This window comes from Hemitrygon akajei, chromosome 6 (assembly GCF_048418815.1).
Source record: "Hemitrygon akajei chromosome 6, sHemAka1.3, whole genome shotgun sequence".
Taxonomy (NCBI): Eukaryota; Metazoa; Chordata; class Chondrichthyes; order Myliobatiformes; family Dasyatidae; genus Hemitrygon; species Hemitrygon akajei.
This window is the reverse complement of record NC_133129.1, coordinates 56,675,385-56,699,123: the sequence shown is the minus strand read 5'-3', so window position 1 is coordinate 56,699,123 and position 23,739 is coordinate 56,675,385. Positions and strand designations below refer to the sequence as shown.

The following is a 23,739-nucleotide window of genomic DNA, read 5'->3' as shown; positions in this document are numbered from 1 at the left end:
ATCCACTCACAATTCTTCGCTCTCTCTCTTCGACAACACCTCCCCCCCCCCCCCACACACACACATATACACAACGCACAGTCAAATAATCACTTACACTCAGATTTCCCCCTCTCTCACACGGTCATAAACCCATACATTCTTCATCTCTACCCTCACTCAGTAATGGAGCAACTGACACTCACACACAGACCCATACAGTCGTATAATCAATCACACTCAAATGCGTACACACTTGCAGTCATATAATCATTAAGTCCCTCCCCCAACATAATCATATAACAATTCAGGCATACACTTCCCCCTCTTTCACACTCAAGAGTAATTTCACCACTCACACATAGTCTCCCCACTCAGTTATAAATCGCACACATATTCGTGTAATCATTTGCAAAGTCGCACACTAATCAGTTACATACAATCATAACCCACACGGTGGAATCATCATTCACCCAGTCTCCCTCCTCACACACATTCCACATACATTCACAATCACTGCACACACTCAGTGTACACTTGCACAACTACCCACTCTCACGCACACAAAGCACACTCACACATACTGTATATTCCCACTCTCATGCGCACACACACAACCCCAGAGTAAAACAACATTCAAACTCACTTTCCCACTCTACCAATCACACTGCCTTCTCTCGGGCGCATTAACCAACAGAGATACTGTTGAGTCGTTGACGACGGGGAGGGTGTTAATCGTGGCCTGTCGCGATGGGCAAGTCGTGTACAAACTAAAACATGGAAGGAATTTGCCTAGAAAAAAACGCACAGAAGCAACTCTGGGTTTTTCTGTCATCAATAAAACTGGTCAGGAATTCACCTAGAAATACGGTCCCGGAGCCAGGTTCTCCACCAGGTGTCGAGTTGGCTGGCCGTGTGGATCAGTGGGTCTACCCCATCACTGCGAGACACTCATCTCGCTCTCTCCAGCGGGCGTCAACCTAATCTGCCAACTTTTCTTAAACATACCCCCGGGCCATGTATAAATACAAACCGTTAACTAACGTTGTTATATTTAATCGTCGAATTATATTTGCAGTTGCATCTTTTTGATTAACTTCCAATGATTAAAAGTAGTCAATTCCTTTTTGACTCATAGAAGCACAAATCATTTTGGCATCTTGGAAACTCAGTTAAAGAACTTCACGTGACCTTTTGCAGTGATGACTTTTTGGGGGGCGGAGAGATATGCGAAAACACATAAATAAAAGATTGAAAGTTCCACTGAAATGAGAGCTATTACATAATCTTTTTTAACTTTAATCTGATATCTCCCGTCTTGCATAGACACAGTTCTGTTATGTGCGGCAATTGAAGATCACTACTTGTGCTGGGAGCTATGTGAGAGTTTTGCATTTAGTTACAAGTGAATGGAAAGATGATAGGCTTATGATATTACACTACTAATCATCTATTAAGGAATTTGTGGTTTATATAAACTTTGTTAAATTCATTATTTTTTAACCTACTGTCTCTCCAAATGCTAATTCTTAATTGCTTGGTCTGAACATGTAGTAATAATTTTAACACTGCTAGGTCCATATCAGAGAAAGTACCAATTAGATGGGCTGATTGTGCTTTTGAAAGGGTCCTATAATTTCTTTTCAACCACCTTAATCATAGTTATCTTGTTTAGTATTGTTACAGCTGGTTAAATTCAGCCTTCAGAAGTGATGTGCCAGTGAAACAAGAACTTACCTTCCTAAACGTGTAACTAAATGCAGTGGACTGGAATCGTGTAGTGTTTTAAAAATATTCACTCATAAATTATCAATGATTTACAACTAAGAGTAAAAACTATTTCCCCTTAAATGATTACGCTGAAAGCTTCTCTGTGATGGATATACAGTACCACAGAAAATTGATGAACTTTACCTTATGAACCCATCTGATGAAAGTCTTGGTTTAGAGAGGATGCATTTTAAGACCTATAAAACTGTTTTTAAAAAAAAGTCTAGCCTAATATTCTGAACAGTGGGTTTGGGAGAAGGAAAGGTGCAATTTTGAACTGTTTTATTCCGGAGAGGAGGCTTTTGATTTTATTAGCGCAGGATTTGAATCTGTCTAGTATTCAATGAACAAAATGCCTGTAATATCCTGTTCTTTGAGACTTTTTTCCTTTGATTGATGAATGCTCTGATAGGTGGAGCTTATTGCCTAACCAATACTGTTAGTGTGTCATTTTCCAGTTTCTATATTCTTTGCAAAATTTGAAACCTTGCTCAGATCCAGATTTTATTTTGTTTACCACACTGTTATCCTTAAACCAGCATTTTGATGAAATATGGTTCTGTATCTTTATTTTTGTTCTATGTTTGAAAAGGTTATTGCTTCGGTTTAAAAGAAGGATAATCAGATAAGAAAACAAAATCAGCTTGCTTTCATACACCGGTTTAAAGGCCTCAGACACTGAATTCAAAAAGAGCATCAAATGTCAAAAGAGTCATCTGGTGAAATAGCTCAGTCAGGGAGGTGCTAAATTAAATACATATTAATTAGCAAATCATTCGGAACAGAGTGAGATTTTGTGTAAAAGAAGTGTTAATTGTGGTACAAGCAAAGTGGTTTTCTGATTTGGTTTAAATGACAAACTGCGCATTCAAAGGGGATAGTGGAAATGTGACTCTTCGCTAATTTTAATATTGCCTATGCGGCTCAAAATCTGTGTCTATTAAAACTTGGTTGTGACAAATGTGATAGTCTTTGACAGGAAGAAACACGAGACATTCCTCACATGAACCACTGCTAACCAGTTTGTCTTTTCAGTTACTCTGAATTTAGTTAAGATCATCCACCATTCGTTTGGCCCAAAATTCTTTTCATAATGTTGTCAATATCTAGTAGAAACAACTCCACTTTAAATTGCATTACAACACTTCGCCAATATGTTACAGTCAATTTATATCATTTTTGTTAGATAATAAAAGATTGCACATTTAAAATGCATGCATCTGACAAAATAAACTACATGATAACCATGTGATTTAAGATTAAGAGAAAAATTGCTTGTGCTTTAGGTTTGCAAAAATAGGCATGTACTCTCAGAATTTAGTCTGGCATGCTTTTTGGTGTTTTGTTACTCTTGAAATGCACAACTGAACTACTAGATAGTTGTTGCCAGTTATTGACACATCCTGCTGTTCAGCAGCACCCAGTTACAAAAAATAGCTGTTCAGCTATTGCCACATGCAGCTGTCCCTCCCTGCAAGCTTAGGTTTCATGTGTGGTGATGGATGCTGGATGCCTGTGGCCAGTTGTGAGGTTTGCATAGAGGTCAGGAATAATGGTGGAGATTAGGAACGGTCCTCAGCTCAATTGTAAATGAGTTATCTTTAAAATGTGTGCAAGTCACTTGCATTGTTTGCCCATGTGAAAATCCAAGTGAGGAAATAAGAGATAAGTAATCGGCAGATTCAGAATATTCAGGAAAGGAGGTTTTTCGTTCATTTCAACAGTAGAAGATTTTGTTTGCAATTAAGCTTTAATAAAGGCTTCAGTTTCCATCTGATTGATGATAACATTATTTTTAGGTTGTCTTTTCCTTCAGGAGACAAGTGATCGTGCTTCAATTCCCTAGGAGTGGTACAATGGGATTTTAATCTGTGTGGCTGTTTGTAATAGACATGACCATTGTGCGCGATCCAATTTGCATATAATGAGGATTTTAAACGGGAAAAAGCAAACCAAGATGAAGAACAAGTTATGAATGTTTATAGTGAATCAGTTCCTTAATTAATTACTTCCTCCATGGTATAGATGACATGCATTTTTTCCAAATGTTAAGAATTTTGTGATTATTAGAATTATTTTGTGATTATTTGGTAACCAATCCAAACACTGTTGATCCTTCACAATTGGAACGAGACCGGGAAACATTAAATCAGCTGGTTTGGACCCAGAACTGTCGTATGTTTTTTGCTGTTTTATGGAAGAGTGCACCCATTCTATAAAGGCAAGCACGGCTTTCTGGAAATGGCAAAAGGGAGTTCTATAGGTTTGAGCAGTGAATGTTTAAGCGTACCTCAGTGCTGGAAAAGTTGCTTTACAACTTGTTCTTTACTAACCCCATTTTTGAGGCAGTATATTGATGACTATTCCCTACCATCATTCAGATAATTAAACATTGGTCAGAACTGGATGTTTTTTTTTCCTCTTGTGCTTCAAATCTTATCATGCTTGTATCTGGATATGCTTAGCTATTTCCTGTTTTGTGCCTGGATTAAATATATAGTCTATTTCTAATAATAGTGCATGGCACTGCACATTTATCAAAATGCATCTGCATGGTTCAGTGGGTGGAATTACAATCAGAAAAAAAATTCTCGAGATATGGCAGCAATGAGCACAGAGTATTTGAATACTAGTAAAGCTACATGCCAAATTTGTTGCCTGTTGTACGACTTCCAGCTGCCTTTTTGCACTGGAACTGTATTTGAAAGTCTATGTACAAAGTTCAAAGTATAACCAAATTTAGCAGTGATTTCAGTGTGTGGTTAAAATGCAGTGGGGAACATGGTAGATTTCTCTTCGTTGTTTTTGCTCCATAGGAACGGTGTTTATAATTATTTTATTGTCTATTCTTTTTATTGAGAAATGCCTTGCAACTTGCAGTGTTAACTTTCAAGGTTCAGGTAGTTTTCAGGTCTTGGGTCAGGATTAAAGGAGCCCAATTTATCGAGTAAATTAAATTGTTTTCAGGGAAATTAAATCCCAATGGGGAAGTCTTTTTCTTTATTGTGTTGTATGGTCTTTTAGCTTTTTAATTACTGCAGAAGTTTCTAGGTTTGTTCTTTCCCCTGCAGTTGTTGAATTTTATGCTTGCTTAGGCCGCCTGGCATCTGGTGACATGTATTTTTCTTGCTATGCATATGGCTAAATGATGTGCCCGCAAGTTTCTGTGGAATTTCTGTCCCCATTACACCAGTTTCTTTTAACTGATGATGCTTGTGTGGGTGCCATCGTGGAGCAGAGAGATTTTACTTTTTATATACCTGTTCATTACAGGGTAAAAACCTGGAGTGTCAAGCTAAGTCAGAGTGCGTTATAGCAAAGAGCAAGACTGAGGTGAAAGTTGGCAATATTGCAAGATTTTAGAGCTGTAGGTGGTGTACTTCGGCCCCTGTTATGTGCTTCATTAAGTACGGCTTCACTAAAATTTTATGACGGCATTCTTTTATTCTCTTAGCCTTCCAATCCAGTCAGAACAGAATTTATGGGGGGGGGGGGGGTTCAGAAAGCCTACAATCACTGCTTTATTCAGTCAGTCATCAATCCCCCACAGGAACTACAAAGATAAGCTAACACCACCTTTAAACTCAAAACTTTGAAGCATGGATAACTCCTCTCACCTCAATGCCAAACTGATTCCATAACCTATGGGATCACTTTCAAGGACTCTACAACTCGTGTACTCAGTATTCTCTGTTTGTTTGTTTATTTATTTATGCACAGTTTATCTGCTTTTGCACATTGGTTGTTTGTCAGCCCTTGTATGTAGTATCTCATTGATTTCTGTTGTATTTCTTTGTTCTACTATGAATACCTGCAAGAAAATGAATCTCAAGGTAGTATATGGTGACATATATGTACCTTGACAATAAATTTACATTGTACCTTTGCTGAATATTCAAAATGCAAATTGGAACTTGAATTCTCTTTGAGAAAAATAAACTGTACTCAAGTAAAGACTGACTGGTCAGGGAGAAATCATTCTCCTTGATAATGGAATGGTTTATAAAACCCTTGTTACTCTGGAAGAAAAAATTCAGTCAGAAGCTGCTGAACCCTCCATCCCATTACTCACAAAGAGCATCAAGAGACTTGGTGGAGCTGGCAGGAGTGAGACTAATGTTGACGATGAAATAAATGTTAGTTGACCAGCTATGGTTCTCAGGATTTTTAAAACAGAAGCTTTCTCTAAAACAAAAATGGACCCAGTTGTTGAGACCTTCCCATGCCCATGCCCCCCCCCCCCATCCAGATGGGAAACTTACTCCACCCCACCCCACCACCCCTGTGTTTGGGAAAGCATTGAAAATTGAGACTGGAAACGCCCCCCCACCCCCCAACTGAATGAAATTGAATAATGGGCAGCCTGCCCAGCATATAATAAGCTTTCTTTTGCCAACCTCCCTATTTAATTGAACAATTTGCCATCTGTTCAGCACCTTCCTCCTTCTCCTCCTCCTCCTCCGCAATATAAAAGGAAAATAGGTCTGATGAAACAGAGCAGACCACACTCTCAGTGAAGGAGACCACCGCAGTAGGATGGAATTTCAGCTTTGAGCAAGGGATTAGACTTCTTATCCCTAACTTCTTTACCACACGTCCATCTTCTTTACCACACGTCTCTTTTCTTTACCACACATCCATCTTCTCCCTTCCTTCCTTTCTGTGCAATATAAAAAGTGAACAGTTATTCAATCAAAGCACAAGTATTGTTGCTGAACAAAAATACTTTCCACATGTTTGGCATTTCATGAGTAACACCGGAGGAGAGCAGGTAGCACATAAAGATTGCTGGAACCACTGAATATAGTTCATTCTTGCCTCAATAGTTCAAGTTGAATTGTCTTCAGCCGTACATGTGTATACAGCTAAACAAAACAGTGATGCTCAGGGCCAAGGTGCAAAACATAGTACTTACAGTCACACACTGCACATCAAGCACATATAAGTTATGAATGCCATTGGCTTGGATTCAGTATGTTGTACAACAGGGGAAAACACTGTGGAACTGTAGAATTTGCAGCTGAGCATTTAAAAAGCGTGTGCAAAGTTTGTTGCTTGATCTGTTCGTCATGAGTTTCACTTGTGGTCCTTAGAAATCAAGAAACCATGTTAATCAAGTCTCAAAGCCTGGGTACAATAACTAAATTATGCTCATAAAACTGCAGTAATGGATTGAAAACACATCAAAAGCATATTGAGTTTCCTTTGGGTCACCTTGACAGGCATTTTAATTTTCTTTTAAGACTTGATTTACTAAAATATGGAAGTGTATTCTAAATGTAAGTGGGAAAGTTGGTTGGAACCGGAGGAGCTGTGAATTCACTCCAGCTGGCCACAGTGCCTATAGTTTGGAAAGTGGAGCAGTTTTACATGGATTTTGTAGCTCAACCTGGCCTGGTATTCCTGTAGGAAAGAGCCTGTGGATGTTAGGCAAGAACAGAATGAATGTTGGCTCTGCTATTTGCCTTTCCTCACAATTGAATAATTTTATGATGTTCACCACAAAGGAAAATTGGACACTTGGTATCAAATGTCTCATGGCACTCTCTCCAACAAGGATTAATAACTCACTGGAAAGGAAAGAAATAAATTTATGAAGAAGCGAAAACAACAATAATTGGGTGTAAATGATGGAAAATTGATTTTTTTTAATGAGGGTGAAGAGAAAACTATTTTTGTTAACTTTGAAACTTGCTGTTTTTGCTTTTTTTGAGGTTTGAACAGCTTTATTACTGTGATACAATGTTTTGTTGCTGCTTCACATTTTGAGTGCTGCAAGCTTGAATAAAAAGTGGCTGGATCACAGAGCTTGCAAAAATCTCAGGACAAATAGAAGATCATACTTCTATTTTTCTTTTAACTATACCTGTATCCAAACATTCCTTTGAATATCCTCCAGAATGAATACATTTTCTCTGACTGAAGTGCATAAAATTGCAGTTCTTATGTTTCATTTTAAAAATGATGCCTGAATTGCTCAGTGTAGATATACATAATAGTCTATCATCTGTCACAATAACAGTGAGTTATACTTATAAGGTGGCTACTTATGATTTACTGGTGGAAGACGTTAGCATTTTTGAAGGCCAGTCAGCTAGAAGTAGGAAATGTGGGTGGGAATAAAATGTATTGCCCAAGAGGTGAGAGGTTCAACACAAAAGTACTTGATTTTTGTTATGGAGGATGTTCATGCATGTAAGCTTTTTTTATAAGCCTCCCTTAGAGAGTTTATTTCTCAGTGGGAATGAGGGTGTTCTTGACTGGTTCATCTTACAATACATTAATTGTGAGAATTTGGTTCTGAGAGGCTTCACAGATGGCCTCTTTCCTTGTGCTTTCCACATATAGCTGTTCACAGTAGTGTCATTAAATAGCTTGCAGAACCAATAAACCTTGTTGATTTCATTTGCTTAGCCTAGGGATTGGGACCAATTAAGCTCAGTAAACTCTGTGTGGACCATGCATCGAATTGAAGACCTTACAGTTCTGAACGATTCACTTACTTGCTGGATGACCTTGCCGAGGTACAAGGGAACCCGAGACACTCTTTATGAGCGAAGTTTTTGATAGTGCAAATATAGCCATTTACTATCAGCGATTTCACTGAGAAAGAATGTCTACGTGGAATCCAGCCAGTAAAATGGTAAATTGGAATAGTTTATGGCTGCTTGCCAGTGCTTTATTTGTTAAGCGCCATACACTTATCAATTGAATTGTGACTTCGGAATTTACATTTGTAAATGAAGGTGAAGACATTGCCAGAGCAATAAAACTAATTTCATTGATGAATGAATGGAAAAGGTCCCAAAAAGTAGTGGACTGATTTAGTATTATCTCTTGCTGTAGTTTACTGGGAAGTGTAAGAGCAGGGATGAAATAGAAGAGGCAGAACAAGTGAAACTTCAAGGCTGAGTGGTCAGTGGTATCAATGGTCCTGTTGGCACACACAAGTTACTTGATGGTGACATATTTAAATGCATTATTAAGCATTAGAGACCTTAACACTTTAAGCTTTTACTGCAACCTGCATTCAATGACTTGATCTTGGTTCGAGGAGTCCAGTATGTCTGGCATTTCCAAAGTAGGGAAAGGTAAAGAATGCTTTCACCCACCACCTGTCGCTCATAATTGCTGTGCTAAAAATGCCTGGGATGTGAGGATTGATTTTTTTATGTGTGACAGCTCTCACATTTGGAGAGTTTAACAACTTGTTGTTTTGCAAGTTTGCATTTGAAAATGAGGGAAGTGATGAAGAATGTTCAGTAGTCAGAAAAAGAAATCACTATCTTTGGAAGAACATAGACCAGCAGAACAGAACAAAAATTAGAATATAGATGGTGGCTTTGCCATTAATTCCAAGGGATTACAGGTAGTCCCCGAGTTACGAACGTCCGACTTACAGATAACTCGTACTTAGGAACCGTGGAAGAAGAACGCCATCCGCCATTTTAAGTTGTATCGCGATGCCGTCCGCCATTTTAAGTCATTGCTGTTGACACTGCATTGAGTGTTTAACTTTGTATTTGGCTTAAATTTTTCTTAGTAAGGTTCACCCTGATCCCGCCCCCTCCGTTCCGGTCGGCTAGTGGTGCCGTGGGATCAGCGCCGGGCTGGAGAACGGAGGTTTCCGAGTTTGATCCAGTGACAGACCGCTCCTGTGCTGGGCTGATGTCGATCCAGTGACTCCCTTACCATCCCTGCCGGGTTGATGTCGAGCTCGCAACTCGACCTCGTAAAGAAAAAACACTACCACCTCCAGTTTCTCACCCAGAATATTGTGGAGGATCAAATACCCAAACCCAGCACAGCCCCCACTTGTCCCATTTAGCCTGTCTCAGTGCAGTGGTCCTTAGGACCCAGCGGACCTTGGGAGCCAGTGCAGCTCGGGACCCGCTGCCTGCAGTGTTTCTGTTCCATTGACAGGAAGTGATCGCGATTGAAAATAAAGTGGAAATAATGAAGCGTCTGGAAAGAGTTGAAACACCATCGGTCATTGGAAAAGCGTTAGGCTACAGTAGGTCGATGATCGGAACAATTTTAAAGGATAACGGATAAAGTGAGAATAATGGAGCATGTGAAAAGCCCTGCCCCAATGAAAGCTACAATTATTACTAAGAACGCAGTGGTTTATTTATTGGAATACATACAAGTATACAAGTATAGCACATTGGGACCACAGCTGTTTACGATTTACATCAACAATTTAGATGAAGGCATCGAGAATAACATCAGCAAGTTTGTTGACTATACTAAGCTGTGTGGCAGTGTGACATGTGATTGGGGTGTTAGGAGAATTCAGGGTGACTTGGATAGGCTGAGTGAGTGGGCAGATATTTGGCAGATGACGTTTAATGTGAATAAGTGTGAGGTTATCCACTTTGGAAGTAAGAACAGGAAGGCAGATTATTATCTGAACGGTGTAGAGTTAGTTAAGGGAGAAATACAAAGAGATCTAGGAGTCCTTGTCCTTGTTCAAGTGATAAGGAGGACATATATACAGAGGGATGGTCTGACGGAACATGGAGTTAAATGTGCAGAAAGAATAATTAAATTTAGGAAGGACAACAAAATTCAAGGGGCGTATAGCCCGATAGGAGTTCGAGGAGCTGGGTTAAGCACAATAGGCAGCGATTTAAACAGAGAGAGGAGAAATGGGCTAAAAATTCTATATCTGAATGCACGAAGTGTCAGAAATAAGGCGGATGAGCTTGAAGTTCAGGTGCGAATGGGGAACTATGATGTTGTTGGGATAACGGAGACATGGCTGCAGGGAGATCAGACCTGCGAAATTAATGTACAAGGGTATACGTGCTATCGTAGGGACAGAAATGTGGGCAGAGGGGGTGAGGTGGCCCTGTTGGTGAGGAATGAGATTCAGTCCTTTGCAAGGGGGGACATAGGATCAGGAGAAGTAGAGTCTGTGTGGATAGAACTGAGGAACAGTAAGGGCAAAAAGACCCTAATGGGTGTTGTCTACAGGTCACCAAACAGTAGCATGGATATTGGGTGCAAGTTGAATAGGGAGTTAACATTGGCATGTGGCAAAGGTAATGTCGCAGTAGTTATGGGGGATTTCAACATGCAGGTGAATTGGGAGAATCAGGTTGGTGCTGGACCCCAGGATAGGGAGTTTGTAGAGTGCCTACGGGATGCATTCTTGGAACAGCTTGTACGAGAGCCGACTAGGGACAAGGCTATTCTGGATTTAGTCTTGTGTAATGAACAGGATTTGATAAGCGATCTTGAAGTAAAGGAGCCATTAGGAGGTAGTGACCATAATATGATAAGTTTTTAATCTGCAATTTGAGAAGGATAAGGGCAGATCGGAGGTGTCAGTGTTGCAGTTGAACAGGGGAGACTATGGAGCCATGAGGGAGGAGCTGGCCAAAGTTAACTGGATGGATATCCTAGCAGAAAAGACAGTGGAACAGCAATGGCAGGTATTCTTGGGAATAATGCACAAGGTACAAAATCAGTTCATCCCCCGGAGAAGGAAGGATTCAAAGGGGGGAAAGGGGCCACAGTGGTTGACAAAGGAAGTCAGAGATTGCATAGCATGAAAAAAAAGGAAGTATGACAGAGCTAAGGTGAGTGGGAGGACAGATGATTGGGAAATTTTTAAGGAACAACAGAACTTAACTATAAAGGCAATACGGGGAGAAAAAATGAGGTATGAACGCAAGCTAGCCAGGAATATAAAGGCGGATAGCAAAAGCTTTTTTAGGTATGTGAAGAGAAAGGAGATAGTTAAGAACAATGTTGGGCCCTTGAAGAATGAATTGGGTGAAATTGTTATGGGAAACAGAGAACTGGCAGAAGAATTTAATAAGTACTTTAGATCTGTCTTCACTAGGGAAGACACGAGCAATCTCCTGGATGTATGGATGGGCCAAGGACATAGGGTAACAGAGGAAATGAAACAGATTGACATTAGGAAGGAAACGGTGATGAGTAGACTGATGGGACTGAAGGCTGACAAATCCCCAGGTCCCAATGGTCTGCATCCTAGGGTACTAAAGGAGGTGGCCTTGGAAATTGCGGATGCATTGGTAATCATTTTCCAATGTTCGTTAGATTCAGGATCAGTTCCTGAGGATTGGAGAATGGCTAATGTTATCCCACTTTTTAAGAAAGGAGGGAGGGAGAAAACAGAGAACTATGGTCCTGTCAGCCTAACATCAGTAGTGGGGAAGATGCTAGAGTCCATTATTAAAGATGAAATAGTGGCATATCTAGATAGCAGTGATAGGATTGGGCCGAGCCAGCATGGATTTACCAAGGGCAAATCATGCTTGACTAATCTATTGGAGTTTTTCGAGGATATAACCAGGAAGTTAGACAAGGGAGATCCAGTGGATGTAGTGTACCTCGATTTTCAGAAGGCATTTGATAAGGTCCCACATAGGAGATTGGTGGGTAAAATCAGAGCTCATGGCATTGGGGGGGAAGATATTGACATGGATAGAAAACTGGTTGGCAGATAGAAAGCAAAGGGTAACGGTGAATGGGTGTTTCTCAGAATGGCAGGTGGTGACTAGTGGGGTGCCACAGGGCTCGGTATTGGGACCACAGCTGTTTACGATTTACATCAACGATTTAGATGAAGGCATTGAGAATAACATCAGCAAGTTTGCTGATGATACTAAGCTGGGTGGCAGTGTGACATGTGATGAGGGTGTTAGGAGAATTCATGGTGACTTGGATAGGCTGAGTGAGTGGACAGATACTTGGCAGAAGAGGTTTAATGTGAATAAGTGTGAGGTTATCCACTTTGGAAGTAAGAACAGGAAGGCAGATTATTATCTGAACGGTGTAGAGTTAGGTAAGGGAGAAATACAAAGAGATCTAGGAGTCTTTGTTCATCAGTCACTGAAGGTGAATGAGCAAGTGCAGCAGGCAGTGAAGAAGGCTAATAGAATGTTGGCCTTTATTACCAAGGGAATTGAGTACAAGAGCAAGGAAAGCCTTTTGCATTTGTACAGGGCACTGGTGAGACCACACCTGGAGTATTCTGTACAGTTTTGGTCTCCAGGGTTAAGGAAGGACATCCTGGCTGTAGAGGAAGTGCAGCGTAGATTCACAAGGTTAATTCCTGGGATGTCCGGACTGTCTTACGCAGAGAGGTTAGAGAGACTGGGCTTGTACACGCTGGAATTAAGGAGATTGTGAGGGGATCTGATTGCAACATATAAGATTATTAAGGGATTGGACAAGATAGAGGCAGGAAATATGTTCCAGATGCTGGGAGAGTCCAGTACCAGAGGGCATGGTTTGAGAATAAGGGGTAGGTCATTTAGGACAGAGTTAAGGAAAAACTTCTTCTCCCAGAGAGTTGTGGGGGTCTGGAATGTACTGCCTCGGAAGGCAGTGGAGGCCAATTCTCTGGATGCTTTCAAGAAGGAGCTAGATAGGTATCTTATGGATAGGGGAATCAAGGGATATGGGGACAAGGCAGGAACCGGGTATTGATAGTAGATGATCAGCCATGATCTCAGAATGGCGGTGCAGGCTCAAAGGGCCGAATGGTCTACTTCTGCACCTATTGTCTATTGTCTATATGTTTCTTAAGTGTTTTATATGCATTGAAAGCTAAAATATAGACTATATACTAAGACAGAAGTTTGACTAACTGACGCTAAATAATACCGGATGTATTTGTTCCGATTTACATACAAATCTGACTTAAAGACGTACTCGGGAAGGGAACTCGTACGTAACCCGGGGACTGCCTGTAGTGAGTTTATATTCTTTAGTACCATGTCATGTTTTTAATGTGTCATTTACTGAGCCATTCTGGGAACTTTGTATCGGAAAGCTGGTAGATAATGGACACATTTGCAAATGAATGTTAGGGTTCCTTTGGGCTGCTACTATTGAGGATAACGGACAACATTGGAAACAAACTATTTTGAAAGAATTGGCATTTTCATATGATTACTTCTGCTTCAGATGTTCAAAGACTAATTTATTATCAAAGTATGTATGGAGTATGCAACTATAAGATATGTCTTCTCCAGGTAGCCCTGAAACAATGGATGCCGTTCAAAGAAAAGCATCATCCCCTCCCCCCCCACACAAAAAAAAACAAATCATGCAAATGGCAACACGGACATCACCCCTCCACACACAAAAAATCGCGCGAACAGCAACAAGAACTTCAAACCCTCACCCCATGCAGAAAAACAAATTATTCAAACAGAAAGAACATCATACCCCCAAACCCTCCCTTTGCAAGAAGAAACCTAACAAATCGCACCAAACGGCAACAAGAAAGCGCAGGCGAAAGCGGAATTAAAAAACATAAAGCTGAAAGAGACCAATTTGAGCTACAGTCCACAGTCCATAAATCAATAAATTGCAGAACTTCGGTAACATCCTTCGACAGCATCTAGGGAGAGAGAAACCATTTGAACGCAGAGGCCTTCCCTCGGGAGCAGCGAGCAACAGGCCATCATGCACAGGTACCTTGGATTGGGAGCAGCAAACGATAGGCCGTCACACACAGATTCTTTCTGTCAGGAGCAATGAGTGAGAGATCTGTCACAGCAACAGGCAAGAGGCAGATAGTCGACACTGAACACATGCTTACCTTCCACATTCACCTTGATCTTCCTCTATGCTTTAACTGACCAGAAGTACGTGTCAGTGCTAATGAGTTACAGCCAACAAGTTAACTAACTTGTGAAGTTGAAAGATGCAACAGTCAGTTTCTATACAGCAAGAAGTCACTTTCACAGTTTTGCTTGAGAGACAGTGGTTGGGTGGGTCACCAAAGATCCCTTTGCTTCTTTGAATAGTGTCAGTTTGTTGTTACATGCACTTGAGAGGGCATATAATAAGTAACTTTAACATCTCATTTGAAAGATGACACCTGCAACTACAACATTCTTTAAGTCCTGCCCTGAGCTTAATGTTACATCTTTGAATGAGGCCTCAAACTTTAACCTTCTCACCCATAGGCAAGGCAGATACCTTCAGGAAACGAAGGTCATATAATGGCACTGCTGCTGCAATACATTTAGCAGGCAATAAAACCATAAACTCTGAGCTACAAAGGGCACAGACAAAATAGATTTTTAAAAATTTACTCAAATTTACAAATGAACTTCAGAAATCAATGAAGTTTTAAACAGAAGTAACTTTCTCTGGTGAAAATATTTGATTCACACACTGACTTGAATTGACAACCCACACAAAATGCTGGTGGAACGCAGCAGGCCAGGCAGCATCTATAGGGAGAAGTGCTGTCGACGTTTCGGGCCGAGACCCTTCGTGGACAAAGTGTCTCGGCCCGAAACGTCGACAACGCTTCTCCCTATAGATGCTGCCTGGCCTGCTGTGTTCCACCAGCATTTTGTGTGTGTTGCTTGAATTTCCAGCATCTGCAGATTTCCTCATGTCTGACTTGAATTGCTTTGCTTTGGCAAGAGGATTGCAAACGGCTAGCCCATTCTCCCGGTAACATTGTGCAGAGGAATATACTTATATAAAAGGAACCATAATCTTCCTTGAGAGGTGAGTGTACTGCAATTAAGCAACACATATTTTCAGGGTCAGTTTTGAGTTTGAAAATGTTCTAATTCATTTCTGCCACAGGAAGAAAATTAGACCAGAGTGAATTGAGTAGAAACTTTTCTCATGCACATGCTTGGAACAATATATAATATTATCAGTCCAGTTATAACCTTTTCATTTTAATGCGATTCATCTGTTTTAAAAATTCTGGAGTCTATTAACATGGGTTAATGGGAGCACATAATGGCGGCCAGAGGAAATTAAATCACCAGTGAAGTTTATGCACCAATATCCACTCAATTTCTGATGCTGTGCAATATAATTAGTGCATTCCAGTAATGTGCTATGGCTGCTTCAGGAATGCCTAATACCGACCATTGACCACTCCTCTATAACAGAATCTCTACCACTCTGAAGGACAGTGACGTTAGTGGAAAGGTAGCACCATGGAAATACACCATCGTTGTTTCATTGCCACCTCAGCAACACAGTAGAGCACCTTACTCAGGTAGCAGCCCTATGAAGCAAATACCAGTCTTGCCAGCAGCTCTCATATTCATTGAATAAATAAAAAGAAAATAAACTGATGAGAAGATGCCAATTGCCATGTTTGTCATACCATGAACCAGGAACGTGCTTTCTTCAGACTGGATTGGTGATCAGAGAGAACTTACTTCATTACTAATAGAATATGTGTGTCATTTGAGGCTTGCTTCATTGTGACAGATATAATAGAATCTGCCCTGCTGAGTTAATGTGTTCATATTTACACACTCAAAAACCAGTTGTCCCTTCAAGGTTCAATTTTCTTGGCATCTGAGAATGCTTATGTCTGTTTTGTTTAATTTCTAGATGCTTTAAAGAAATGCTCATTAAAGGCTTAGTTCCTCAATAATTTTGCAGAACAAAAGGATCTTAAAAATTTTGTTTTTAACCATTGAGTTCTATTCTGATTTATCCACCATATTGAGAAAAACAATCTGGTATCTGTGAACTTGATGTCTGTTATAGTTGTGCAATTAGTGATTGTGAATAAAATCAGTTATTCAGAGCTGTTTTATTGTGTCACCACGGCCTGACACAACCTGTCAGAAACTTTGAAGCAGGTGGTGATGGTAAGACTGACATTTCCTTGGGAAAACCAGGTTGAAAAGGTGTTTGAGTGTGAGAAGGCTAGTACATCAGTGCCTGAGACGGGTGGGCGGGGGGCACAATTCGAGCTTATAGAGTTGGGGTGCAGAGGTTTTGCTGGTTGCTTGGTCTGCAGATCCTACTCTCTTTCTGGTATTAAGGGGTCTGCAACGACACGAGCCATCAGAACCATCAGAGAGGCTGCTAAGTGAGCTCCCCAGATGGCTATGGATCAAGAGGTGTGGCCTGTGGACCAGAGCTACTAGGGCACAAGCCAGGGCCTGATCAACCCTGGCAAGGTTGCCTGGGTAAGGGTGCCTGATGTTCAAAGACCCAAAATATCCGATGACCCCAGGTTATATCTGTGATGATGTGTCCCAGCACATCCTGGGATGTATCTCAGCATCTTGATGCTTCCAACTTTCTTCTCAAAATATTCTTTGCATGCCTCAGGGCTTGGCTACAGGAGTTCAAATGAAACATAGGACGAATTTTACAATTGATTTCTTCTTTCTTGTGATGAATGGTAAATCTAATTATGATTTTCACTGTCTTTTTGTGTATAACAAGATACTTCATTGATTAAAAAATTAACATATAACTTCAGGACATTCAAATCATTTGGATAACATGTAGTGTTATTCCATTACTGTGCATGAACACACCATCAGTTATCTACTTACAAAAGTAATTAGTTTATGGGGTTTCCTCAAATTTTAATGAGCTTGTGATCAATGGCAAAATGTCTCAAACCTGTGGCTCTTCCCCAAAGGACATTGAACAGTACAGTAGCCGGCTCTTCAACCCACAATATCTTTGCTGACCACACTGCCAAATTTAATTAAAAATCCTTGCCTGTGCATTATCCATTCATTCCCTGCATATTCCTTTGCTTGTTTAAATGCCTTTGAAACGACACTCTTGTAAATGCCGGACCTTTACAGTTTGTTTATGATAATCATGCCCTTTCTGAAAAAAATGGGGAATTTTAATGTTCAGCAAGGACAAAATACAACTTCAGATGAAATAAAACTGACAGTAGTTACACTGACACATTTTATGCCATTGCACAGTTAAAAGTATAACCCTGTGACTCTGGATATGGAAAAGAACATTTTAATCAAAAGAAATGTTACACTCTCTTTACGATGAAAAGTCTGGCAAGAATGAGTGTAAATATTGTTATGTTTAGGGAGAAGGTTTGGTGATTACCCTTCATCCTTCTTACTGAGTCCTCAACACTGGGGATGTTTACATCACTCTACACTGTTGATTGTACTATGTAACAAAAGGTTGCTGCCTTGGATGGTTTTCTGATTTATTAGAATGAACTTGATCTGTTTGTGATTTCCAGAACACAATGACATGATCTCTGGTGAAATCAACTGATACCCAGAATTGATGACAGCAGAGCACATCAGATAAATTGAGACATTTCCAGGAGATTATAGACTTTGGCAACTTTATCTATTCCCAAATGTACTGTAGTTTCCACCTTTGAGGTTCTTAGTATTCAGTAAAGCTGTTTAAAAAAAATCTTGATTAATGGTAGCTTGGATTCTCGGGGTAAGTTGTTTCTTCCGGGGTTTATATGCCTTTGTAGTGTGCATTACTTACTGAGTAATTTTTCACAGTGTAACAGAAGGAATAATGCCTGAATTGTAAGTCACTTTTAAGCTGTAACCAGAGCACTCTATAAGACCCACTATGTTGTTTTTATTTCATTTTCTAGTGAGAAGTAATTGGTAAACAATAATCAAATGTGACATCTGAATTTATTTGCTCACTCGGGTTACTTAATCTAAAAGTATTTCAATTTCCAAGTTTCCTCCCCCTTTTTTTAAAGACACTGATGTTTCCGCAACTGTCACCTCTGGTTACTCTTTACCAACTCACGCAGATAATCTGGACTGCCAGCTCATTTTACCCAAGTTGTCTGGCTACCCTGCATTAACTAAGCCAAATCGCTTGGTTAGTTCTCTAATACTTCATCTAAGTAGCCTGGCAGGTCTCCAGACCTTAACCCAGGTCAATTGAACACCCTTCAGACAGGTAAAGAATGTTTTCTTGCTTTATAATTTTAGACAATGAATCCCTTGATTCAGGTATGACACCGTAGCCAAGCTTTATAACTTGAGCCCACACATACACTTTCTGAGTGGGAACCCTGGTTGAAATTTCAAATTCCTTAATCACAAAGCCAGACGCACAACCCTTCTCATCATCCCATGGTAAAAACAATCAGCACAGAGTATTGAAACTGGGAATTTCCGTGTCCAGTTGGCTCAGCATCATACCTCACAGTGTAGTGTACTCAAATTTACCAAGTGCTGGAGAACTGCCTTTGGCACGGGACAGCTCAATAAGTATAATATCTGACAGGAGTTTGTATTTATATCCTTCCTTTCAGAATGTTTTGTGCCAAATAAAGTACTAATTGAAGTGTAATCATTGTTGGACAGCAGATGTAAGTTTAAGGGACTATTTCAGTAAATATATTGGTGGGCGCATCAGAAAAATACATGGCTACATTGCAAGGTAGTTTAAAAAAGCCAATAATTTATGCAATACTTTACAAGTGTGGACGTTCACATCACTATAAATGTAACATTTGAATTTTAATTACATTGCATTTCAATTGCTTCTAATCTTTATAAATGTTCCTAATTGATCAAGGGAAGAGCAGTTGTCATGTCAAACTGTGAAACATCCAGATAGGGAGCTGTTCATGATTTTTGGATGAAAAGTTAAACCAAGGATCTCAGTTTTCCTAGTTGGACACTATTGTTCCCACTGCAGTATTCCAAAATTCAGTATTGCTGTTTACTACTCTAGTTTGTGTGATTCCTATATTCTAATCACACAGTGATGCAACTTCTGTGAATTAGGGTATGACATTCAATGGGGTAACATTCAGACCCTGCTCTTCCAAATGGTCTTGACCTCATTTCTCGAGCCCATGGCCCAACCAGGATATTACTGCCCCACGTTATGTACCTTCAGGCAGAAAGGCAGGTTTTTCCTGAGCTATGATGACTTTACCCTTTATTGTTCGTAGTGCTTGAGGTTGGCCTTAAACAGTAGGTGATTGACCATGGTTGTTAATCCATAACAAAAATGGTTGGAGCAGACCAAATGAAAAATAAGTGTAGATAGAATGGTGTGGAGTATCTGAACCAGCACTAAGCAACCAACAACAGTCAATGTGTCTGTTGTATGAAAAAGTTTCTTTCAAATGAGGCAATAAAACCATCCAGGCTCCTTGAATTTTTGAAGAGAATACACTCTGATAAAGCAAGCAAAAACTTGCCTTATTTTTAGTCACTTCATTTAAACTTTCAGAAACATAATACACTTCAAAACAAATTAGCCAGCACTTCACACCAAAAACAGTGATGGTTTGTGTGCTTCATATAACATTTCATTGCTCATTGGTGAATCTGGAAAACCCCATACAATTGGAGAAGAACTGATTCTGTCAGCAGTAAGGGTGGTTCTGAGTATGATTTTTACATTAGTTACCAAACAGTGATTAAACTCATTGACAACTTTGTTCAAAAGATTGATAGAAGTAACGCCTGAGAATGTGGAAGACACATTGTGCAACATACTTGGGATGACAGAATTTACTCTGCAGTTGGATGAGTCAAATTTGCTGGGCAGTGAATCTTTGCCTCTTGGTTATGTTCACTTCATAAAAGATGAAAGCATGGTTCAAGAGTTATTACTTGCAAGGGGACTGGAAACAGATACAAAGCAGGAGTCAATAATTTGGGTTGTTGAGCAATTTTTCAAAGAGAAGGGCATTCTGCTCACCAGCGTTCTTGCTTGTGCAACAGATGGAGCACCATCAAAGACAGGATGCCACTGTGGGGCTATTATTTTCATGAGAAAAGCTGTATCTAACATATTTACCATTCACTGACAACATCTTGTTGCAAAAAATCTCACTGATTGGCTGCACAAGTGATCAAATACTTTTTGCTGTTACACTCAGAAGTCAGATGGCGCTCAAAAGGAAACTGCCTGAGCCACTTTTATACACTTTTTGAAACTATGATAAAATTCTTTGAGACTCAAATGCTTCAATCAGTAATTAACTCAAGAGTATTAGTCATGACATTGCTTATTTGTCAGACTTATTCGTAAAGTTTAATGAAATCATTCTCCAATTGCAAGGAAATGATGTGAATCTTATCAAAGTCAAAGCAGTCATCTCTACATTTCTGTGCAAGTTAACCCTATTTAAGTGCAACATTGGCTGTCGTGACCTTTTCAAACTTCCAAGCCTCTCTGAGTTGGAAGGAAAAGAAAGAATACCAGGTGATGATCTTCAACTAAACTGCGTCCACCTGGGTGAGCTGCATAAAGACACGTCAGAGAAATTTCAGCATCTTCTCTTGATCCAAATTCCAGATTGGGTAATAAATCCTTTCCTTGTCACCTGTACTATGGAATTAACATGAAGGATGGAGGAAGAGCTGATCTCACTACAAAATGACTGATCTGAAGCTGATGTTCAAAAAGTCATATCAAGACTTTTGGTTGCAGAAAGAAATCTTTGAATGATATCCTGGAAAAGGTCAAGATGTTCTTTATTGCCTTTCCAATATCATATTTAATGAAGTGTGATTTCAGTGTAGTCACCCACCTTTCTTCAAGGCATTGAAACAGACTGCAAATTACTGAATGTAGAGAACTAAGACTCCATCTGAGTGACACTTAGCCTGATGTTGAGAAGCTAATATCACTGCACCAAGCCCGTCCATCTCATTGAAAGCTAAAAAAGCAATGAAGTAGTAAATAGTTGAACTACAAATGTATGCTCTAAAATTGTTGATGAAAATTGCTTTTACTGGATTTAAGTAAGGAAACAATTTTATTTTGTAACTTTAAATAGATTCTAATAATTTTTGCTATTGTCACTGCTTTGAATTTGGAATTTCTATTTTCTTTCACTGTGCATCATAAATAAAAATCTGTTGTATTTTTTATGTGTTGGCCAGAAAGGGAGAGGGGACACTGGGGATGTGACCTCGGAGCCAAGGGGACAGTAACCCAAAATGTTTTGGGAACCACAGTTGTAGTGTAATGTCCATTAGTTATCACACATTTGTTGTATAACAGATATCTGCATCATTTATTTTGTGTCTGTATAGAGGAGTTTATGAGTGTAATGTGGCAGAACAGCAGTGAGTACACTTCCCAAAGGCTTTTGGGCTTCTGGAGGCCATGAAAGGGGATATATAAATGGATTTTCTTTCCTGAACTCTTGGTTTCTGGAGGCCATGAAAGGTGATATGTAAATGCATTTTCTTTCTTGAACTCTAAATTAGATTAAAATAATCTGCTACATTAATTATCTCCTTCACTAAATTGAAAGTGTATACCTTCGATGATTGCCACTTATCTGCTAAGGCTGTGATTGTCTTGCAAATGTCACTGTAGTTTAAATGATACAATGAATCTGGAAAGCAAATAATTACAGAGCTTTTAAGGTGACATCCTCTCTTCTCAGCTACTTCTGGTATGTGCAAAGCATATTTTTGTTTTCTAAATGATTTACTAGAGTCACAGAGCAATACAGCACAGATGCAGGCCCTTGGGCCTACAAATCCATGCTGACCATGGTGCCTATCCAGCTAGTCCCTTTTTCCTACATTCGGCCCATGTACCTCTAAGCCCCATCCCACCATGCATCTATTCAAGTAATTCTTAAATGATACCAACTTACCTGCTTCAACTCCTTTCTCTGTCAGCTTCTTCCATATAATCACAACCCTCTGCATGAAAACATTGCTGCTCAGGTTTCTTTTAAATCTTTCTCCCTTCACCCTAAATCTACGCTCCCTTGTTTTGGACTCCCATACGCTGGGAAAAGATTGTTACCATCTACTTTATTTTTGCCTCTTATAATTTGAAGCATTTCAGTAAGGTTGCCTCTTATTCTCCTATGTTCAAAAAAAATAAAAGGCCTAGCCTAGCCAACCTCTTCCTTTAATTCAGACTCTCTGGTCTTGGCAGCATCCCCATGGTTTTTTTTTGTGCACTCTTTTCCAGCTTAATCACATCATTTCTATAACAGGGCAAATAAACTACACAGCTTTATCAGCGATTTATGCAGCTTCAACATAATGTCCTAGCTCCTGTACGCAATGTCCCACTGATGAAGGTCAATATGCTAAACACCTTTTTCACCATCCTGCCTACCTGTGACGCTGCTTTCAACAAACTAACTTTCTCCTAAGTCCCCAAACACGAGGAAATCTGCAGATGCTGGAAATTCAAGCAACACACACAAAATGCTGGTGGAACACAGCAGGCCAGGTAGCATCTATAGGAAGTCCTGACGTAGGGTCTCGAGCCAAAATGTTGACTGTACTTCTTCCTATAGATGCTGCCTGGCCTGCTGCGTTCCACCAGCATTTTGTGTGTATTGCTTTTATCTCCTAAGTCCCTCTGTCCTATTACATTCCATAGTGTCCTTCCATTCATAGTATAAGTCCTACTCTGGTTAGACTTTTGAAAATGTTTCACCACCAACTTGTCTGCATTGAAATGCATTTGGCACGTCAGCCCACTTAGTCAATTGATCAAAATCCCCTTGTAATCTAGGATAATCTTCTTCACAATCAGCAACAACCTCCTACTTTTGTGTCATCTCCAAATTTACTGATCAAGCCTTGTGCATTCGCATTCAAATTATTTATATAAATTATGAAGAAGAAGGGTTCTAACACCAACCTCTTTCGGATATTATTAGTCACTAGCCTCCATTTCAGGAAACAACCTCCAACTACAGCTCCCTGGTTTGTACTTCTGAGACATTTAAAATCCATCTAACTGTCTTTCCTAGGATTCTATGTGAACTAACCTTCCAGCCTAGTAGGTGGTACCTTGTCAAAGACTATGCTGAAATCCAAATATACTGCATCCATTACCTACCATTGTATACCTTCTTGGTTGCCAAACACAACTTCCACACAGAAAGCCATATGCTGCCACTTCCTCATCAAACTCTTGTCTATTCAAATGCAGGTAGATACTGCCCCTCAGAATTTCCGCCAGTGACTTCCACATCACTGATTGCCCTGTAGTCCCCTTGCAGTTACCTACCTCATTCCCTAAGAGGAGCCACAGTATTTACACCCCCTTATCCTGCAAAGGACCCTCTGCGTATTGACTCTTTTGGAAGGTATACAAAAAAGTATTTACTCTCCACTCTAATCTTATGTATCAGATAAGACTGTGTAATGTGTTGTAATTGTTTAATTCAATACTTTAGGATAATGTATATTTCAATTGCATAGCAACCGCTGACCTGAAATTTAAGAAACCTACTCC

General features: G+C 39.9%; 1 protein-coding gene across 26 annotated transcripts in view; it reads left to right on the top strand.

The window, feature by feature from the left end:
* The window catches only part of LOC140729077 (receptor-type tyrosine-protein phosphatase delta-like), a 2,395,537-nt gene that overhangs the window by 1,745,958 nt on the left and 625,840 nt on the right, over nt 1–23,739 (top strand). The window lies entirely within an intron of this gene.